Source organism: Eublepharis macularius, chromosome 3 (genome assembly GCF_028583425.1).
Source record: "Eublepharis macularius isolate TG4126 chromosome 3, MPM_Emac_v1.0, whole genome shotgun sequence".
Classification (NCBI taxonomy): Eukaryota; Metazoa; Chordata; class Lepidosauria; order Squamata; family Eublepharidae; genus Eublepharis; species Eublepharis macularius.
The window spans coordinates 4,538,819-4,562,048 of NC_072792.1; the positions used below are offsets into that span (position 1 = coordinate 4,538,819).

Sequence of the window (23,230 nt, forward strand, 5' to 3'; positions counted from 1 at the left end):
GCTTGCCAGGAAGCACAAGGTACCTCTTGTCTGAAAATGTACACAAAACTGGAGTTCAGAATTAGCATCCAGAAGCAGGGGGCCTGCAAGGACTTGCCGGGGCATTTCATTTTCCCCACCCCCACAATTCCTTCTTTCCATGAAAACCCCTGTCCCTGCTTCCTCCTCTCCTTCCCACCCACCAGCCAACCTACCTTTATCTCCACTCCTGCTTCCCTCGCCTTGGCAGCCTCTTCCCAGAAAAGCTATGGCCAAATTCCATGGCGACAACTAAGCCAGGCCCAGCTGTGCAGTAGTGAATCTTCAAGAACTTGCGGGGTGGGCACCTCATTTCCCCCTGTAGCCTTCCCGACGCCATTTCCTCTTTCCCTGTATCCTCTGCTTCCTTTTCTTCTCCCACCAACCCATGTTTTATCTGCCTCCCCCATCTTCAACTATAAATTTACTTCATTTATACCCCACCTTCCTCCAAAAGTAGCGTACGGTGTTCTCCTCTCCTCCGTCCTCACAAAACCCCTGTATGCTGAGGGTGTATGACCGAGCCCAGGGTCTCCCAACAAGCTTCCCTGGCAGAGTGGGGATTCGAACTTGGGTCTCCCAGATCCTAGTCTGACACACTAAACACTATACCACACTTGGTTTAGTGGGATCGCTGCTGCTGAACAGGCCTGGGTGAATAATGCCAGCCGCACAGCAACAAATCAGCTGGGGGCTGCTTCCGGCCTGGCCCTGGTGAGTCCCTCAGCAAAAGCCAAAACAGCCCAAGAAAGGGCCCTGCCCTTCCACCTGTGTTTTCAAGGCAGAAATCCAAGCGGGTAAGGCTGTGGTGCTTGCCTAGCAAAAGCCACTGAGGCTTTCATTGTGTAAAGCTACAGGTGCTCCTATCATTTTGTCGGTTTCTATGGCCCAACTTTTCTCTTAATTTCAGATTTTTCTGCAACCTGCTTTTCGTAGGAAGGTCGGTCTTGTCTGCCTGTGAACCCCAGGCTCTAGATTTAAATAACCACAAATCTGGCCATGCATTGATGCCAATTCTCCACAGAAGCTCCTGGAGCTTTGCCCAGCAACGTGCACCATCTCAAAGGAAGCGTCCCGTGGCAGCCGCCCTTCCTCAGATGTGCACATCTCATACCAGGAGCCTACAGATCCGAGTCTTAAACGTGAAAAGGCCGCCTGGCTGTAGAGAACGGCTCAACGTCCCGGGAAGCGGCCTGGGCAGCGGTAAGGGGCAGAGGCTTCCTGCCTGCGGCTGGGCTGCCCCCAGGGGCGACGTAAAGCCCCTTCAACGGACCTGCTGCCCCAAGGATGGCGACCGTGCAGGCCCTCCGCGGCCGGCCACCAGCAGAGGACTAGCCCCCCACGCCCTGCAACGAAACCACTTCTTTAAACTGATGCTTCTTTAAACCGGGTCAGTTTTAATGCGCGTCAAAGAACGTCCTCGGCCAACGACAACCCGAGCCCGGCTGCGGGGCGGCTGGCGGCCAGGGAACTCCCGGGCTCTCCTGGGCGCCCCTGAAGCGGCGAATGGGCCGGGCGGGGGTGGGCAACGGGCGCCGCTTCAGACGCCCGCCGCCCGCCGCTCCAGAGCGCCGCCGCCGCCCCGCGCAGGCAGGAGCGACGTGCGAAGGAAGCACGTGGAGAGGCGGCGGCGGCTCCGCCGGGGCAGGGCACGGCAGGGCAGGGGCAGCCTGGCTGGGCACATCCCGCTCGCCTCGCGGCTTCCCCTTGGCACGCTCGGACCGGGAGGGAGCGACAAGCGGGCTGGCGCACAAGCCGGGCAGGCGCAAGCGACCAGCCGCGGAGCCGCCCGGCGAGGCGACGGAGCGGGGCGTTCGTGCCCCCCGGGACGGGAAGGGCAGGGCAGGCGGGAGGCGCCGGGCGGAGGTCCCCGCCGCGGGGGAGCCGCTCGCGTTCCGCCGGGCTTCGCCCCAGGAAGGGCGGCGGCGGCGGGCAGCATCGGCGGGGCGCCTCGGGACGCCCGCGGGGTCCGCCCCAGCCTCGCCCGGCTGCCGCCTACCTTGCTGCGGATCTGGCCCGAGGTGGAGACTTTGCGGATGAGCTTCTGCGGCCCCTCGTGCTCCCCGTCGCTGTCCGACGACTCCTCGCCGGCCGCGGCGCCCCCGGCCTCCCCTGGCTGTGCCGGGAGCCCCGCGCCGCCCAGCCCGCCCTCGGCCTCGGCCATCTTCTCGGCCCCTGCCCGGCAAGACGGAGCCCAGGCCAGGGAAGGAAGCACGCGAGTCCGGCTCCCTGGCTCGCTCGCGCCGCGGCCGCTCCCTCCTGCGCCTCCTGCGCCTCGCGGCCGCTCGCTCTCGCCGGGGCGGAGACCAGGAGGAGGAGCCGCCCAGGAGCCCCGCCGCCCGAGGAGGGGCCCGGCCACGACCGGCCGCCCCTGCCGCCATCTTCGGCCCGGAGGCCGCTCGCGGGGCGCCGGACGGGACGGGCTGAGGCGGCGCGCTCCTCTCCGGGCCAAGGCATCGGGCCTTTGGGGCGGGACCCCCGGCCCCGAGCGGAGCTGCCCGGCGCCGAGGAGAGGCGGCGGGGGCGCGCCCTTGGACGTCAGCCCCGCAGGGATCCCTTCCGAGTCCCCTTCCAGCAAACGTGGCGAGGCAGCGGGAAACGCGCCCCAAAGCCTTCCTCCGAGGAGGACGCTCCGCTTCCGCAGGGACCAAGGCAGCCGCCGCCCAGTCCCTCGGGAGTCAGCGACTGGGCTCGTGGGCTCCGTTCAAACGGCCACGGCTGACTCGCGGGAACTCCGGCGCCCGCGCCCGAGTCTTGCTGTTCTACTAGGACCCACAGGGCTACCCGGGATGCCCAGAGACAATACATGGCTGCCCAAAGAGAGGGCATGATTGCCAATAGAGAATTAGGGAGAATTTGCTTGCCCCTAGAAAATAATGGAACTCATCCTTGCCCATAGGGAATAATGTGGAAAGGCACTGCCCATAGGGTATAATGAAATACACCAAAGTAGCGTAAACTACACGTGAAGGAAAGAATTAATATACAAATACTATAGGATGAAAGAATCAATAAACATATTTACTCAATGAAAAACATGTCAGTCAGAAGATAAACATCAATGAATCAAACAGCAATGGAATAACGGAGACAGCAATTGCTCTTTGGGAATAATGGAAATGGTGCTTACCTGTACGAAATAATGGAGAAAGCAACTGCACATAGGAAATAATGGAAAACATGGTTGCCCCTAGGGAATAATGGAGACAGCAATTGCCATAGGGAATAACGGGAACCAATCTTGCCCATAGGGAATAATGGAGACAATTATATTGTTGAAGGCTTTCACGGCTGGAGAACAATGGTTGTTATGGATTTTCTGGGCTGTATAAGCGTGGTCTTGGCATTGTAGTTCCTGACCTGTAGCACCAAAAGCCAGAAATCTCTCAGTGTCACTGTAACGCTGAGAGATTTATGGCTTTTGGTGCTACACCTCTGAAGATGCCAGTCACAGCTGCTGGCGAAACGTCAGGAACTACAATGCCAAGACCACGGCTATACAGCCCGGAAAATCCACAACAACCAATGGAGACATAGGGAATAATGGAGACAGTGATTGCCCACAGAGAATAATGAAAACAGCAATTGCCCATGGGGAATAATGAAGACAGCAATTGCTCATCCTACTATATAATTGAGTGAGCATATTTCAGACAACTCACTTTATACCCTGGTGCACCACCAGAGGGCACTGCCATGAAGGGAAGTCTAGGCAAGGCACCATCTACCTCCAGAAAATGTGCCATGGTGGGAAGCCCAGGACAGGAGCACCCTGGGCTCTGGCCCTGCTGGAGTCAGGAGCTAAGCATGCAGCAATGCCTGCCCCCCTTCAACCTGCCAGAATCAGGAGCAGAGCAGGTGGCAATGCCCGTGCCTCCTTCGCCCAGCTGGGATCAAGCTCGGAGCAGGTGTCAATGCCTGCCCCCCCCCTTCACCCAGGTATAGTCAGGTACAGAGCAGGAGGCAATGTCCCCCCGCCTTTACCCAGCATGTATCAGGAGTGGAGCAGGTGGCAATGCAAGTAGCAAAGCCCACCACCCCTTCACATGGCCAAGATCAAGCAGATCAGGTGTGGAGCAGATGAAAATGCCCACCCACCCCCCTTCACCAGCTGGAATCAGTGACAAAGGAGGAGCGAATGCCTGCCTGCCCGCTCTCCCCTTTCTAGAGCCCGTTGTATTTTTTTCCCCACAGCGGGCTTTGGTGCTAGTAGGAAATAATAGAGACAGCGATTGCCCATAGGGAATAATGGAAAGCAATCTTCCCTATAGGTAATAATGAAAACAGCAATTGTCCAAAGAGAATAATGGAAATCATGCTTGCCCATAGAGAATAATGCAGACAGTGATTGCCCATAGGGAATAACAGAAAGCATGCTTTCCATAGGGAATAATGGGGACAGTGATTACCCATAGGGCAGGGGTGGGCAATTGTTTTGGCTCGGGGGCCACTTTGTGGGAGCGGAGGTTAGCAGAGGGCCACACCTTTTAAAATGATTGCATTCATTAGTTAACTTTGCATTACAGAAAAGGTATAAATTGTATCAAGGCGGATTTTTCTGACTGTCTTGGCGGGCCACAAAAAACTCTGTAGTGGGCCGCATGTGGCCCGCGGGCCGCAATTTGTCCACCCCTGCCATAGGGAATAATAAAAACTGTTTGCTTCTATGCTCTAATGGACACAGCGATTGCCCACACGGAATAATGAAAACAGCACTTTCACATAGGGAATAATGGAGGCAGCAATTGCCCTTAGGGAATAATGGAAAACATGATTGCCCTTAGGGAATAATGGAAATCATATTTACCCATAGAAAATAATAGACACAGCGATTGCTCATAGGGAATAATGGAAACCATAGTTGCCCATAGGGAATAATGGAGTAAGCAGTTGCCCAGAGGGACTAAAGAAAACAGCGATTGCCCATAGGGAATAATGGGGACAGAGATTGCCCTTAGGGAATTACGGAAATGATGCTTACCCATAGGGAATATTGAAAACAGCTTTTGCCCATAGGGAATAATGGAGACAGCAATTGCACATAAAGAATAATGGAAAGCATGCTTGCCCATAGGGAATGATGAGAACAAATGATTGCCCATAGGGAATAATGAAAATGATGCTTGTTCCTAGGGAATAATGGAGACAGCGATTGCCCTTAGGAAATAATAAAGACAGTGATGGCTCATAAGGAATAATGGAAAGCATTCTTGGCCTTAAGGAATAATGAAAACAGCGATTTCACATAAGGAATAATGGAAATCATGCTTTCCCATAGGGAATAATGCAGACAGCAATTGCCCATAGGGAATAATTGAAATGATGCTTGCGCATAGGGAATAATGGAGACAGCAATTGCCCATAGGGAACAATAGAAACTGCTTGCCTATAGGGACTAATGGATACAGGAATAATGAAAAAGGCGCTTGCCCATAGGGAATATGGAGACAGCGATTGCTCCTAGAGAATAATGGGAAGCATGGTTGCCCATAGGGAATAATGAAAACAGCGAGTGCCCATAGGGAGTAATGGAAATCAAGCTTGCTCGTAGGGAATAATGCAGACAGCCATTGCCATAGAGAGTAATAGAAACTGCTTGCCTATATGGACTAATAGACACAGTGCTTGCCCATAAAGAAGAATGAAAACAGTGCTTGCCCATAGGGAATAATGGAGACAGATATTGCCCATAGAGAATAGTGGAAATCATGCTTACCCATAGGGAATAATGGCTATAGCGATTGCCCACAGAAAATAATGGACATAGCGATTGCCCACAGGGAATAATGGACAGAGTGATTGCCCATTGGGAATAATGCAAACCAGAGTTGCCCATAGGGAATAATGGAGACAGCAATTGCCCATAGGGAATAATGGAAACCATGCTTGCCCATAGAGAATAATGGAGACAGTGATTGTCCATAGGGAATAATGAAAATGATGCTTGCTCCTAGGGAATAATTGAGACAGCGATTGCCCATACGGAATAATGAAAAAGGTGCTTGCCCATAGGGAATAATGAAAATTATGCCTGCTCCAAAGGAATAATTGAGACAGCAATTGCCCACGGGGAATAATGAAAAAGGCACTTGACCATAGGGAATAATGGAGACAACGATTGCTCATAGGAAATAATAGAGACAGCAATTGCTCATAGTGAATAATAGAAAGCATATTTGCTCACAGGGAGTAATGAAAACAGCGATTGTCCATAGGGAATAATGGAGACAGCAATTGCCCTTAGGGAATAATGAATATAGCGATTGTGACACTGAGAGATCTCTATCTTTTGGTGCTACACCTCTGAAGATGCCAGCCACAGCTGCTGGCGAAACGTCAGGAACTACAATGCCAAGACCACGGCAATACAGCCCGGAAAACCCACAACAACCATCGTTCTCCGGCCGTGAAAGCCTTCGACAATACAATATAGCGATTGCCCATTGGGGATAATGGAAATGATGCTTGCCCATGGGGATTATTGAAAACAGTGATTCCCCATAGAGAATAATGCAAACAGCAATTGCCCATAGGGAATAATGGAAATAATGCTTTTCCATAGGGAATAACAGAGACAGCAATTGCCCATAGGGAATAATGGAATACATCCTTGCCCGTAGGGAAGAAAGGAAAGCATGCTTGCCCATGGGGAAGTAATGTAGACAGTGATGGCCCATAGGGAATAATGGAAACTATGCTTGCCCATAGGGAATAATGCACACAGCGATTGCCCATAGGGAATAATAGAAAGCATGCTTGCCCTAGGGAATAATAGGAACAGCGATTGTCCATAGGGAATAATGAAAACAGCACTTGCCCATAGGGAATAATGGAGACAGCGATTGCCCAAGGGGATTCATAGAAATGATGCTTACCTGTCGGAAACAATGGAGACAGCGATTGCTCCTAGAGATTAATGGAAAACATAATTGCCCCTAGAGAATAATGGAAATCATGCTTGCCCACAAGGAATAATGGAAACAGTGATGGCCCGTAGGGAGTAATGGAAATCATGCTTGCCCATAGGGAATAATGGAGACAGCGATTGCCCATAGGGAAGAAAGGAAAGCATGCTTGCCCATCGGGAGTAATGGAGAAAGTGATGGCCCATAGGGAATAATGGAAATCATTTTTTAAAGAATTTTATTGGATGGGTTTACAAACATACATATAGAAATCATTATCATTATTCACTCCATTGCATTTTCCCCATCCTTTCCCCCCCCCCTTTTCTGGTGACTCCCAGCAGTTTTCCATACCCAACTTAATCTAAAAAGTATATCATATAAATTCTTAAAGTCTATAATAATAATGTAATAATGTAATATATATCTTTATTATACCTATCAAATCTCTTTAATTATCTTAACAATCTACACTAACTATATTGCTTATCTTAGTTAAAAATATAAAAATTATATAAGTAATAATAGGTACATATACTAACTAAAAAAAACCCACATATATATATGTAACATACTATTCCTTACATACCAATTAACTATATTATCTATATTTCACATATACTCCCTATAACCTTATTACTCATAATTATACTCCCCTGTAAATATACTATACTAATCCATAAAATACAGTAAAATATACCCCTTTTTAACCTTAAGTAAGTTTCTATCTCCCCTACTTCTCCAAAGACCACAGTTTCCCCTTCATGTCCCACTTTTTCTCAACATATTTCTTAATTTTTTCCCAGCTTAATGTATAGTCCAATTCTTCTTGTTCTTTCAATTTCCTTGTTAATTTGTCCATTTCTGCCATATTCAAGACTTTCAGAATCCAGTCTTCCATAGATGGTACCTCCTGAGTCTTCCACATCTGTGCGTAACACATTCTTGCCGCCGTAATCATATAAAACACCATAACTCTGTCCATTTTATCAAAAACTTCTAGGTTCATACATAATAACAGCAATTCCGGGGTTTTATTTATATTCCTTTGTAAAATATCTGACATAACTTTAACTATATCCCCCCAGAACTGGGGAGGAATAATGGAAATCATGCTTGCCCATAGGGAATAATATAGACAGCGATTGCCCATAGGGAATAAAGGAAAGCATGCTTGCCCATAGGGACAAAGACTCCCATAGCGTGCTTACTCCCTATGGGCATGCTTTCCCATAGGGAGTAACGAAGACTCCCATAGCGATTGCCCATAGGTAATAATGGAAAGCATAGTTGCCCTTAGGGAATAATGAAAACAGCGTTTGTCCATAGGGAGTTATGGAGACAGCAATTGCCCCGTAGGGACTAATGAAAACAGTGATTGCTCATAGGGAATAATGGGGACAGTGATTGCTCATAGGGAATAATGGGGACAGTTATTGCTCATAGGGAATAATGGAAAGCATAGTTGCCCATAAGGAATAATGAAAACAGAGATTGAGACAGCAATTATCCATAGGGAATAATGGAGGCATAGTTGCCCAAAGGGACTACTCAAAACAGTGATTGCCCATAGGGAATAATGGGGACAGCGATTGCCCAAAGGGAATTATGGAAATGATGCATGCCGATAGGGAATATTGAAAACAGCGATTGTCCATAGGGAATAGTGGAGACAGCAATTGCCCATATGGAAGAATGGAAATGGTGCTTGTCCAAAGGGAACAATGGAAACCATGCTTGCCCGTAGGGAATAATGAAGACAGCGATTGTCCATTGGGAATAATGGAATTCATGCTTGCCCGTAGCCAATAATGGAGACAGCGATTGCCCATAGGGAATAATGGAAACCATGCTTGCCTGTAGGTAGTAATGCATACAGCAATTGCCAATAGGGAATAATAGAATGCATGCTTGTCCTAGGGAATAATAGAGACAGCTATTGCCCATAAGGAATAATAGAAAATGCTTGCCCATGGAGACTAATGGACACAGTGATTGCCCATAAGGAATAATGAAAGCAGCGCTTGCCCATAGGGAATAATGGAAACAGCGATTGCCCATAGGGTATAATGGAAAACATAATTGCCACTAGGGAATAATGGAAATCATGCTTGCCCACAGGGAGTAATAAAGACAGTGATTGCCCGTTGGGAATAATGGAAAGCACAGTTGCCCATAGGGAATTAAAAAAACAGCTATTGTCCATAGGGTATAATGGAGACAGCAATTGCCCATATGGAATAATGGGAATAGCGATTACCCATAGGGAATAATGGAAATGATGCTTGCCCATAGATAATATTGAAAACAGTGATTCCCCATAGGGAATAGTGGATACAGCAGTTGCCCTTACGGAATAACAGGAAAGATGCTTGCCCTAAGGGAATGATGGAAACCATGTTTGCTCATAGCGAATAATGGAGACAGCAATTGCCCATAGGGAATAATGGAATACATGCTAGCACATAGGGAATAATGGAGACAGTGATTGCCCATAGGGAATAATGGAAAGCATGCTTGCCCATAGGGAATAATGGAAACAGCGATGGTCCATAGGGAATAAAGGAGACAGTCATTGCTATTGTCTGTAGGGAATAAATGAGACTGCAATTGCCCATAGGGAAAAATGGAAATCATAGTTGCCCATAGGGACTAATGAAAACTGTGATTGCTGATAGACTTCCGACTTGGGAATCATGGTGGTCTGACGCAGTTCGGGGAGCTGAGCTGTCCAAGTTGCTGTTTGTCAGGGCTGGTGGGGTGCTAGATCGCCCAAGGCCCCCTGCTCTCAGGCGGAGAGCAGGCAAGAACGCTTGAGACCCCGAGGGCGTGTAGATCTCGGCTGAGGGGGGGTTCTGCGCAAAGGATTCCCTCCCAGCCCTGAGGTACCGCTCTAATAAGGGTGGCAGAAAGCTCTGCAGCAGCTTTGGAGTAATTGAGTTGGCATAGGATCGCCATACCCAAGCTTCAGTAACTAATTTGGACTAATCTGAACATTTGAAACAGTGATTACAACCCAGAAAAGACCTGACAAGGTTGAGATCGTTATCTCTTCTATGAGTTTGAAATTGGATTAGAAGATTTAAATTCAAGCAGAAAGCTGAAGTAGAAAGTTTAAAAGGACTAATTAAGTTCACCCCAGTAAAAGAATTGTATGAAAAGAAGCTTTTAGAAAAGAATTAGAGGCAAAGAAAGGATTATTATTTACATACCTGTGGTTTAAAGAGATAGCGAACTGTGGGAACGGAGAAACATTGCGAGAGAAAGTAGCGGTGCGACGACGGGGAAGGAACAGGAAGTGCATCATAAATATCGAGATGCGAGGCTAGAGTGGCTGTGAAGGGAAAGGTGGAAGCGGAAGTGCGCCATTTTGAAAGAGGGCAAGGGCAAGCCCTCATTGCAACCGGAAGTGGGCCATCTTGGAGAAGGGTAAGGGCAAAGCTTCGATTTAAAACCATAGAGAAAAGACGCCCGCCATTTTGGACAGTTAAAGCACTAATTTTTGGACAAAATACTAGTAAAACAAGAAATTTAATTTGGGAACTTAAATATTTAAGCCACGGAATTGCGAAAGAGAGCAGACTCGTGGGAACGGAGCAAATTGAGCCCCATGATGTCGAAAAAGGATTGGCAGTTGGCATTTGATAACTTGGATAAGAAAGTGGCTGAAGGCGACAAAGAACTAAAAGATGTAATACAAGAGATGATGAAGGATCTCAAGGAGACAATTAAATCTGAAGTGACGGAGTTAACAAAGAGTATCGACGAGGTCAAGAAGGAACTACAGACGACGCAGCAAAAAGTTAACAAGGTAGAAGAAAAGACGGAGAAGCTAACCACTACATTTAAAGCAGAAACCACAGGCTTGAATGAAAGAGTGGCGGTGATGGAATGTAAATATATGGAGAGACAACTTAGATTTTGTGGCGTCCCGGAGGAGGAGGGGAAGGTAGCCCAAGAACAGATATCGGAAATACTAGCAGAATTCTTGAATAAAACTATGGAAGAGATCGTAAGACATGTGGACGTGGCGTACAGAATTAATTCAAGATATGCAGCTCAAAACAATTTGCCTAGAGATATGATTGTGCAGTTTACTACCCAAAAAATGAAAGAAGACATTGTGAGCAAGCAATTTCAAAACCCACTGGTAATGGAAGGAAAAAAGGTGAGAATAATGAAGGAGTTACCTAAAAAAATCCTGATAGAAAGGAAAAAATATAGAGATCTGACTCAGATTTTGAAAGAGTTGAATATAAGATACAGATGGGAGATTCCAGAGGGTCTGAGTTTTGAATTTCAAGCAATTAGGAGAACAATCAGATCGCGGCATGAGATGGAGATGTTCTTGTTGGACAATGATAAAGACTTACCTAAAAGACCCAGAATTTGACTATGGAGTGTAAAGTAATATCATGGAATGTAAACGGACTTAACTCACTTTCCAAGCATAAAACTATTTTTCATTGGCTGTCCAAGCAACATTGTAATATAATTTGTTTACAAGAGACCCATGTTAAAAAACAAGATCAAAAGTACTTAAAAAATTACAAATTAGGAAAAGAATTTGCCGCCGCAGCAAAACAGAAAAAAAGGGGAGTTGTGTTATATATCAAGGAGGAGCTGCAATCTAAAATGATAGTTACTCTGAAACCAGATATCTTGCGGTGGAAATTATTTGGAACTCCCAAAAGACACTAATAGTAGGGATTTATGCACCAAATGGAGCTAAAGACAATTTTTTAAAAGAATTACAGAAGCAGTTAGACGGAGTGACTTATTCACAAACAATCCTGGCAGGGGATTTTAATGCAGTGGTAAACTTACAGGAAGACAAGAAAACAAAGGGGACTCAAAAGAAACGGGGATTATTGCCAAAATCTTTTTTTGAAATACAAAAACAAGAAAATTTGGAGGATGTGTGGAGAAAAAATAACTCCAAAGCCAAGCAATTTACCTATTATTCGGCAAGGCACTCGTCGCTATCGAGAATTGATATGATCTGGGCCTCTAAGGAATTGGCAATATGGACTAAAGAGGTTGAAATTATGCCCAAAGTAAGCTCAGATCACAATCCAGTTATGTGGAGATTTGGGAAATATGTTAAAAAAATTTAGATGGAGAATTAACAAATATTTACTGCAACAGGAGGGCAATTTAGATTTGTTACAGAAAGAAACCAGATTTTTTATACAATATAATTTGGATAAATCTGTACCAACGTATAAAGTATGGGATACGTACAAAGCTGTAATGAAAGGTGTCTTAATGGACTTAAATGCGAGAGACAAAAAAAAGGAAAGAAGAAAAAAGGAAAGAAATTCAGGAAAAGATAAAAATCAAAGAGACTCAATTAAAGAAAAGACCGGGGGGAAAGAAATTACACCTGGAGATAAAGATTCTGCAAGAACAATTAAAAGCAATGGAAAACAAAGAATTGGAATGGGAATTGAAGAAACTAAGACAAAAAACATTTGAGGGTGCCAACAAGCCGCCCCCCCCAAATGGCAGCAAAGAAGCAAAGTCCCGCTCTCGGTAAGTCAATCTCGGCTACCTTGCAGAAGGGGGAGTCGCTCAAAGAGTTGGTGCGCAGGGCGGTGGTGGAAGCCATAAAACCCTTTGTTGACAAGTTGAACGAAACTGATCAAAGGGTGGGCTTAATTGAAAGCGAGGTGAAAACCATTAAGGCAGCAGCGGGGGGGGGCAGAGAAGTCTGCTCTGGAAAGTGCGTCACTTGTGAAGGCTACAAAAAAGGAGCTGAAGTTGGTGGAGAACCAGCTGATCGGGCTACAGGTGGAACGAACGCAGACAATTTTGCGTCTCCAAAACGTGAAAGAGGAGGAAAATGAGGATCTGTGGGAGGTGGTCTCGGAACTATTGGCGATACCCGCGAGGACGACTAAAGAAGAGGTTAAAAGCGCCATTTTGGAGGTCCGTCGGGCTTCTTCAAAATATGCAACAAAGCGACAGTTGCCTCGTGAGATCATTATTGACTTTTCATCTAAAAAGATTCGGGACACCATCCTATATAACTCATACAATGCGGATTTGGACTTTATGGGTTTGAAAGTCAAGATTTTGAAGGACGTTCCATTTCTAGTCCGGAAACGGCGTTTTAAATATAAAAAGTTTGCAGCTCTTCTGAGGGACCATGGAATAAAGTACAAATGGTTATTCCCGGAAGGAATATGGTTCAGATATAAAGATCAGGCCTATAAGATATTATCAGAAGATCAACTAAAGGATTTTGAGAATAAAAACCCAGAACTCTGCTGCACCAAGAACGAAGAAAAGGAGGAGCCGGAGGGGGGGGGAGGAGGAGGAGAGCACCGCAACAGCAGTTGCACAGAGAGAACTGCGTCCGGGACCTAGAAGGGGGAGGAAAGTTTAATCAGAATTTGAAATGTTTATTCTCTGTATGACTAACCACTCCATCATTATCCTATGGAGCTATTTTTGTATTATGACAGTATGAAGGGAAACATTGAAGTGTAGTGTTTAGTGTTTGTAGTTCATTCCCCCCCCTTTTTCTTTTCTTTTTTTTTTCTTTTTCCACCCCCCTTTGTCCCTTCCCTCTCCCCTTTCCTTGTGATAGTCTTGTGTAGTGCTGTGTAGTGTTTTGTAGTTATGAAAAATAAAAAAAAATATTAAAAAAAAAAGAGGGTGCCAACAAGCCGGGGAAATATTTAGCTTGGCAATTAAAGAAGGGGAGGGAAAAATGAGTGATAACTAAGATTATAGAAGAAGATAAGATGTTAATGGATCAATCAGCCATAAGTAGAGCATTTTATAAGTTTTATGCCAAACTATATCAGAGTAAAGTGGTAAAGGAGGATAGTATTGATCAATATTTGAGCAAAATTGACTTACCAAAGCTATCTGAGAAGTGGAAGCGAAAACTAAATGCTGAAATAATAGAAACAGAAATTATGGATGCAATACAGTCAACTAAATTGGGGAAGGCACCAGGACCTGATGGAATAACGGCTAAATTTTATAAAGTAATGGCAAAAGTGGTGGTGCCTTTCCTGAAAAAAGTGATGAATGGGATCTTAAAAGGACAAAAGATTCCGGAAACCTGGAATGAGGCTAATGTATCACTGATTCCAAAAGAAGAACAGGACCTATGCAATGTAAAAAATTATCGACCTATATCACTTAAATAATGACTACAAGATTTTTGCGAAAATATTGGTGGAGAGGCTGAAGGAATGGCTGGCTGAATTTATTGCAGAAGAGCAAGCAGGATTTTTACCAAACAGACAGATTAAAGACAATCTAAGGATTGTAATAAATGCAATAGAATACTATGACAGACACTGTGAAAAGGAAGTTGGTTTCTTTTTTGTGGATGCAGAGAAGGCTTTTGACAATTTAAATTGGAATTTTATGTTCGCCACAATGGAGAAGTTGCAGATGGGAAAAGAGTTCATCCAAGCGGTAAGAACTATATATAAAGACCAGTGTGCAGCAATCGTAGTAAATGATGAATTAACTAAGAGACTGGAAATACGGAAGGGTACAAGGCAAGGTTGCCCATTGTCTCCACTGTTGTTTGTCTTGATATTGGAAATTTTATTGATGCAGATACGAGAAGACGACGCCATAAGAGGTATGAAGATTAAGGGATTTACATACAAAGTCAGAGCTTTTGCGGACGATGTAATGGTTATCGTAGAGGATCCAATCCAAAATATGCCAAGATTGTTGGATAAGATAAAAAAATTTGGTGATTTGGCTGGATTTTATGTTAACAAAAGAAAATCTAAGATATTATGTAAGAATATGGTGAAACAAAGACAACAAGAATTAACGGAAATTACCAACTGTGAGGTAACACATAAAGTAAAATATTTAGGAATAGAGCTTACTGCTAAAAATATTGACTTATTCAAGAACAATTATGAAAAGCTGTGGCAACAAATTGATAGAGATTTAATCAAATGGAATAAGTTGAATTTGTCTTGGCTAGGAAGAATAGCAGTAATTAAAATGAATGTACTTCAACAAATTATGTTTTTATTGCAAACAATACCAATAATAAGAGACAACAAGCAATTTGACAAGTGGGAAAGGAAAATATCAGACTTTGTATGGGCAGGGAAGAAGCCTTGAGTGAAGATGAAAGTTTTATGTGATGCCAAAGAAAGAGGGGGATTACAATTACCAAATATAAGATTATACCATGAAGCAATATGTTTGGTGTGGCTTAAAGAATGGATGTTGTTAGAGAATCTTAAACTCTTAACTCTCGAAGGATATAAAAAAAATTTTGGTTGGCATGCGTACTTATGGTACGATAAAATCAAAGCGGACTCTATGTTTCTGCATCATTATATTAGGCGAAGTCTCTTCACGGTTTGGCAAAAATATAAAAAATATTTGGATGAAGGTATCCCGACGTGGGTGGTGCCAATGGAAGCTATTGATCCGAGGATAATTTATAATAGGGAACAATGTGTGTCATATAAAGAGGTGTTGAAAATGGAGCAGAATATGATTAAGCTTAAAACAGAAGATGAAGTATCTTATTATGGATGGTTCCAATATAGGCAGATTAAAGACTTATATGATTCGGATTGTTTAAAATCGGGATTTAAATGGAAAAACTCGGAATTGGAAGAATGTATACTACAAGAAGGCAAGAAAAAGTTTATAAGATGTTGTTAAAATGGTATACAGAAGACGAAACTGTTAAAGTCCAGATGGTGAAGTGGGCTATAAACTGTAATAGAGACATAACAATGGAGGCATGGGAATACTTGTGGAAAAATACATTGAAGATATCGACTTGTACTAATATTAAAGAAAATGTTTATAAGATGATATATAGATGGTACTTAACACCGAAGAAAATAGCATATGGGAATAACAAAATGTCAGATAAGTGCTGGAAATGTAAAAACCATGAAGGTTCATTATATCATATGTGGTGGACCTGTGAGGTAGCAAAGCAGTTCTGGGGAGATATTATAGAAGCTATGACTGCGATTTTACAAATTCAAATAAATAAGAACCCAGAACTGCTGTTGTTGAATTTGAATATGGAGGCAATATAGAACATTACTATTTTACATGGCAACAGCGGCGAGAATTCTATACCTATATCTATTGAAAATTGGGTACAAAAATTGCTGTACATGGCAAAAATGGACAAAATGACAAGAAAGCTGAGAGAACAGAATCCAGAGGAATTCTTTAATGACTGGGGGAAATTGAAACAGTATTTGGAAAAGAAGTGGGACGTAAAGGGAGAAATGTGGGTGCTAGATAACTATTAATTTGGCAGAAGGGAAGAGAGGGCGATCTTTACAAGAGGAGAAGAGATAAGTTAGAAACATGTTGTAATTGTTAATTTGATATTAGGTTTTTTATAGTTTAACATATAATATATATTTTAGTAGTATACTAGAATGAATAAGAAAAGAAAAAGAGATATAAGTAGTAGACTTAGACAGCGGGTTGGAAAACTGTTGGAAGTCTGAGATAAAGGGAGGAGGGGAAAGGGTGAGGGAATATGGAAATGAGGGTATTAATCAAAAAATTTGTAATATTAAATTTTACTCACCCAATAAAAATCTTTTTTTAAAAAAACAGAAAAAAAACTGTGATTGCTCACAGGGAATAATGGGGACAGTGATTGCCAATAGGGAATTATGGAATGATGCTTGCCTAAAAGAAATATTGAAAACAGCGATTGCCCATAGGTAATAGTGGAGACACCAACTGCCCATACCGAATAATGGAAATAATGCTTGCCCATAGGAAATAATGGAGAGAGGGATTCCCTTTAGGGAATAATGGAAAGCATAGTTGCCCATAGGGACTAATGAAAACCGCGATTGCCCAGTCGCGGTTCCCTGGCCATAGGGAATTATGGAAATGATGCTTGCCCACAGCAAATATTGAAAACAGTGATTGCTAATAGGGAATAGTGGAGAAAGGGATTCCCTTTAGGGAATAATGGAAAGCATAGTTGCCCATAGGGACTAATGAAAACCGCGATTGCCCAGTCGCGGTTCCCTGGCCATAGGGAATTATGGAAATGATGCTTGCCCACAGCAAATATTGAAAACAGTGATTGCTAATAGGGAATAGTGGAGAAAGCAATTGCCCGTACAGAATAATGGAAATAATGCTTGCCCACAGGGAATAATGGCGACAGTGATTGTGCCTAGGGAATAATGGAAATCATGCTTCCCCATAGGGGAAGACAGTATAACGGAGACAGTATATTGTCGAAGGCTTTCACGGCCGGAGAACGATAGTTGTTGTGGATTTTCTGGGCTGTATAGCCATGGTCTTGGCATTGTAGTTCCTGACGTTTCGCCAGCAGCTGTGGCTGGCATCTTCAGAGGTGTAGCACCAAAAGACAGAGATTTCTCAGTGTCACAGTGTGGAAAAGATGTTGGCAGGTCATTTATATCTACTCAGGAGGGGTGGGGTTGAGCTGAGTAATCCTGTAAGAGTTTCCCAGGGTGTGGAATGCTAATGGCGGGAGGCTTCACTGTATCCTGAGGAGGTTCTTTTGCATATGGATTGGTGCTTGATCAAGAGTTATTGAGACGTGAAACAGAATGGATTTTCATGTTAAACACCTTAAAACCTCAGGGGTTATACAGTGATTTTTCTTTCCGGTGTTTTCTGGGTTAGAAGATGTTACTGCACCTTTCTGATGTTACTGCACCTTTAAATCAACATGGTTTTCTTATGTGTTAAGAGGCAGAAGCCTATATATACAGATTATTAACACCTGGAGAGACACGTGGACCTGGGATTCTGCGTCACTCTTTGGGTTTTCTGGAATGAGTCAGTTTTCAGGGTAAGCAACCCAGAGTGGGGTCATTTAGTAAATAATGAAAAACAAGAGGCATGTGGATTTAAAATCTTTATGGGCAAGTGCATGAATTAGTGTGTATATGCTCTTCATTGTGTTTGTGTAGTGATCCACCAGCCCCTGAGGAAGTCGTACTGATGAAATCTGCCACTTAGCCGGCTGCAGTTAGGGCTGCATGTGGTTGGACTCCTTGTACAACATCTTTATGAACATCGTGTGAGGCACCTGCAAGGATAAAAAGATAAAAGCAGATGGATTTTGTTTTGACTCATACTTACCATTCTTCTTCACCCATGGAGATCTTGCCTTGTTCATAGAAGAAACGGAACGGGGCATGCAGTTCCCTGCGGCAATTGGACTATTGGGAAATGATAAATGTATTTGGCATGTAATAAGCTAACATATTTGCACTGTTTGCACATTGGACAAATTTGTATATAACACTGCTATTATTTTGCATAAATGTTGAGACTATTTTTGTGAATATCCGGGTGGTTTTCCACTTTGTGCTTTTCTGGGATAAGGAGCAGAGAAGGTGGCAATACCTGTCCTCTTCAACCTACTGGATTAAGCCACTAAGCAGGCAGCAATGCCCACCCTGTCTTCACCCTGCTGGAGTCAGGAGCCAAGCATGCAGCAATGCCTGACCCCCTTTCAACCTGCCAGAATCAGGAGCACAGCAGGTGGCAATGCCCGCACCTCCTTCACCCAGCTGAGATCAGTAGCAGAGCAGGTAGTAAAACCCGCCGCCCACCTTCACCTGTCAGGATCAGGTGCGGAGCAGGGGGCAATACGTGTTCCTCCCGTCACCCAGCATGGAGCAGGTGGCAATGTCCACGCCCATTTACCCAGCTGGGATCAAATGGGGCAGGTGTCAATGCCTGCCCCCCTTCACCCAGGTATAGTCAGGCACAGAGCAGGAGGCAATGTCCCCCCCCTTTACCCAGCATGTATCAGGCACGGAGCAGGTAGCAAAGCCCACCACCCCTTCACATGGCCGAGATCAAGCAGATCAGGCGTGGAGCAGATGAAAATGCCCACCCAGCCCTCCTTCACCAGCTGGAATCAGCGAGGGAGGATGAGTGAATGCCTTCCTGCCCGCTCTCCCCTTTTTAGAGCCCATTGTATTCCCCCCCCCACAACGGGCTTTGTTGCTAGTAGGGAATAATTGAAAATATGCTTGCCATAGGGAATAATGGGGACAGCGATTGCCCATGGTGAATAATGGAAAACATGATTGCCCCTAGGGAATAATGGAGACAGCAATTGCCCATAGGGACTAATGAAAACAGCAATTTTCCATAGAGAATAACAGGGTCAGCGACTGCCCTTAGAGAATTATGGAAATGATGCTTTTCCTAAGGGAATAATGGTAACCATACTTGCCCATAAGGAATAATGGAGATAGCAGTTAGCCATAGGGAATAATGGAAATCATGCTTGCGCATAGGGAATAACGGTGACAGCGATTGCACAAAGAGAATAATGTACACCATGATTGTCCGTATGGAATAATGGGGACATTGATTGCCCTTACAGAATAATGAAAACAGTAATTGGCCACAGAAAACCATGGAGACAGGAACTGCCCATAGGGAATAGTGGAAAGCATGCTTGCCCATAGGGAATAAAGGGAACAGTGATTGCATATTGGGAATAAAGGAAAACATAGTTGCCAGACAAGGGTAAGGGCGGTTGCCTCAAAACAAAACCATAGAGAAAAGACGCCTGACATTTTGGACTTCGTAAATATCAGTTTTTACAAAAATAACCTAAACTTTGACTTTTAAAAATAAAAGAAAATAATATAATAGCACCACGGAGTTAAGGAAAAGAGCAGACTCGTGGGAGCGAAGTAGAGCTAGCCCCACGATGTCGAAGAAGGAATGGCAAATGGCGCTGGAAAACTTAGACAAAAAAGTTTCAGAAGGGAACAAAGAGCTTAAAGATATGATGCAAGAGATGGCGAAAAATTTGAAAGACTTTAAAGAGGCACTTAAATCGGAGATGGCAGAACTAGCTAAGAATATGGATCAAGTTCAAAAAGATATGCAAGTTACACAGCAGAGAGTTAACGCAGTAGAAAAGGCGGCCGATACCTTGGCAGATGTGCAGAGAATGGAGCTGAGAGGCGTGAAGTGTCACACTGAGAGATCTCTGTCTTTTGGTGCTACACCTCTGAAGATGCCAGCCACAGCTGCTGGCGAAACGTCAGGAACTACAATGCCAAGACCATGGCAATACAGCCCGGAAAACCCACAACAACCACAGCGATTGCTCTTAGGGAATAATGGATACAGCAATTGATGGGGACAGTGATGGCCCATAGCAAATAATGGAAATCATGCTTGCCCATAGGGACTAATGGAGACAGCAAATGCCGATAGGGACTAATGAAAACAGCGATTGCCCTTAGGAAATAATAGAGATAGCGGTTGCCCGTAGGGAATAATGAAAATCATGCTTGTGCATAGGTAATAATGGAGACAGCGATTGCCCATAGAGAATAATGGAAACCATGCTTCCCCATAGGGAATAATGGGTACAGTGATTGTGCATAGGGAATAACGAAAACAGCGATTGACCATAGAAAATTATGGAGACAGGGATTACCCATAGGGAATAATGGAAAGCATGCTTTCCCACAGGGAATAATGGGGACAGTGATGACCCATAGAGAATAATGGAAATCATGCTTTCCCTTAGGGACTAATGAAAACAGCGATTGCCCATAGGGAATAATGGAGACAGCAATTGCTCATAGGAAATAATAGAGACAGCGATTGCTTATAGGAAATAATGGAAAGCATGCTTGCCCATAGGGAATAATGAAAACAGCAATTGTCCATAGGGACTAATGAAAACAGCAATTGCCCACAGGGAATAATAGGGACAGCGATTGCCTATAGGGAATTATCAAAATGATGCTTGCCCATAGGGAATATTGAAAACAGCGAATGCCCGTAGGGAATAGTGGAGACAGCAGTTGCTCATAGGGAATAATGGGGACAGTGAGTGCCCATAGGCAAGGCTCATTTGGAGGGGGAATGTACCGGTACACTATTCCATCAGTTCCCCCAACAGTCAGGTGGCCCCACCCACCTGCCTTGAGGCCATTTTTGGCCATTTCAGCCTCAATTTAGGCTGAAACAGCCCACATTGGGGCCAAAACAGCCTGTATTGGATCCATGCCGAGTGGGGGAATGCTCCCCTATCCAGCACCGACCGGATCCCGGTTGTTTCTGCCCCTATCCTGGACGAAACGGTCCCAAAATGGCCATTTTAGGCCTTTTGGGGCACATTTTGGCCTGGATCCGGGCCAAAACGGCCTGGATCCGGCTGAAAATGGCCCAGCTTAGGTCGGTGCTGGGTGGGGGAACCCTCTCCTGTCTGGCACCAATCTGGTCCTGGACGTTTCAGCCCCAATCCGGATCGAAACAGGCCTAAAAAGGCCATTTGGGGCCTTTTTGGGCCAATTTTGCCCTGGATTGGGGCCAAAATGGCTCGGTTTGGTGCCAAAATGGCCCAGATCTGCCGCCTGGCACTGACCAGGTCCAGATTGTTTTGGCCCTGATCCAGGCCCAAACAGGCTTCAAATGGCCATTTCTGGCCCTTTGGGGCCTGTTTTGGCTGGGGTCAGGGTCAAACCCACCAGGATTGGGTGTGTGTCTGGCAGGGGACCCTTCCCCTTCCCGGCACCGACCCAATCTGGGCCTTTTGGGGCCCTATCCAGGCCACACGAAATGGCCATTTTGAGCCATTTGGGGCCCTTTTCAGCCTGGATTGGGGCCAAAATGGCCCTGATCTGGCCACTGCCAGGTGTGGGAACACTCCCCCATTGTCAGCTGGCGCCGCTGCGGCCTGCAATGCTTGTCCTCCCAGCCTGCAGGCTGGTTGAGGCAGCCCACGGCCCACAGTGGCCTCCAGAGCTGGCATCCGGCACTGCTGCGGCCTGTGCTGCCTGCAGGCTGGTCGTGGTGGCCAGCGGCCCGCAGCAGTATCCAGAGCCCATCCTCCTGGCCTGCAAGCGGTGAGTATATCTTCCCTCCTCTCCTCACTCCCGGTGTGTTTTGCTGGCTTTGTTGTCTGTGTGGAGCTGCTCTAATCTGTCTTGAAATGCATAGAAACACACTGTTCTTGAATGTTACTGTATGTCCCCCCTCCCCAGATGTACAGAGTGCACTGACAACATTAATTTTTATTTAAAAATCTGTGCTTTGCTGGCTTTGTTGTCTGTGTGGGTGTTGCCTTCTGACGCACTTCTGGTGATGTCAGGGGGTGTGGCACATGCAAACCAGTTATGCCAACGACACACTTCCAGCGATGTCGATGGGCGTGGCAAATGCTAATGAGTTATGCTAATGAGTTATGCTAATAAGTTCCTGCGGCTCTTTTTCTACAAAATGACCCCTGTCTATAGGGAATAATGAAAACAGGGATTGCCCTTAGAAAATAATGGAGACAGGGATTGCCCATAGGGAATAATCAAAAGCATGCTTGCCCAGAGGGAATAATGAAGACAGCAATTGCCCATAGTGAATAGTTATTTTTTATTTACAACAACAACAACAACAACAACAACAACAAAGCCTTTATTGGCTTTTCTCAGGTTATCGATACAGGCAGTAAATAAATATAACGGTAACAAGGGCAATTCGAGTGAAAGCAGTTAGACGTTTTTCAATCGATCCTTGATTACGAGACTTAAAAATAGGGCTATCTTTTTAGTTGTTTCGCATGACGAATCATTTAGAAGATGGTACACCATTAAGGCCTCCGAATGGCCCAGCAGACAACCTAAATTTGAGCCTAAAAGATTAGAACATATATCAGCATAGTGGGAACAAAGGAGTAGGATATGAGGAACCAACTCAACTGAATTTGAATTACAAGCACAAAATCTTGCAGAATATGTGATGTTATTATATTTACCATAAGTGACTGCTGAACAGATAGCATTGCACCTAGCGAGTGTGAATGCTCTGTGCATTTGTGGGGTATAAGAGGCAGATAAGTAAGGAGCCAGTTGGCCAGTAATTAAAGGGATTTCAAAATTCAGAGGAGAGCAGGATTTGGGGGCAGAACTGGCAAGCTTTTGCAATTCGATGTCCAAAATTCTGTGTTTAATTGATTGATATGCATTTGGAAAAGGGAGCATAAATAATGAATCTAAAGATAAGCCCATTGTTGTTATTTTTTTTCTCTATGGAGGCAGTCCAGTTGGAGATGGTAAATTCTGACAGCATTTGATGTAAAAGGCTCCTAGGGCCAGCATTATAGTGCACTCGTAGCCAATATTTAATTGACATAAGCCATGCTCTCGTTTCTACCATGTTAAGGCCAGTTTCTAAATAAAGGACTGCGTATGGAACACAGCATGGGAGACCCATGATTTTTTGCACAAACTTGGATTGAACTCTTTCAATACCAGTCTTGAAGGCACTTATCCATGCTGGAATACCATACAGTA

The 23,230-nt window shown here is 44.9% G+C and overlaps 1 protein-coding gene across 1 annotated transcript in view; it reads right to left on the bottom strand.

The window, feature by feature from the left end:
- The window catches only part of DGKH (diacylglycerol kinase eta), a 138,332-nt gene extending 136,213 nt beyond the window's left edge, over window positions 1–2,119 (bottom strand). The window contains exon 1 of the mRNA XM_054973702.1: window positions 2,018–2,119. The gene's annotated coding sequence lies outside the window, so the exon portion shown is untranslated. The remainder of the gene's footprint in view (window positions 1–2,017) is intronic.
- Between the last annotated feature and the right edge of the window lie 21,111 nt (window positions 2,120–23,230).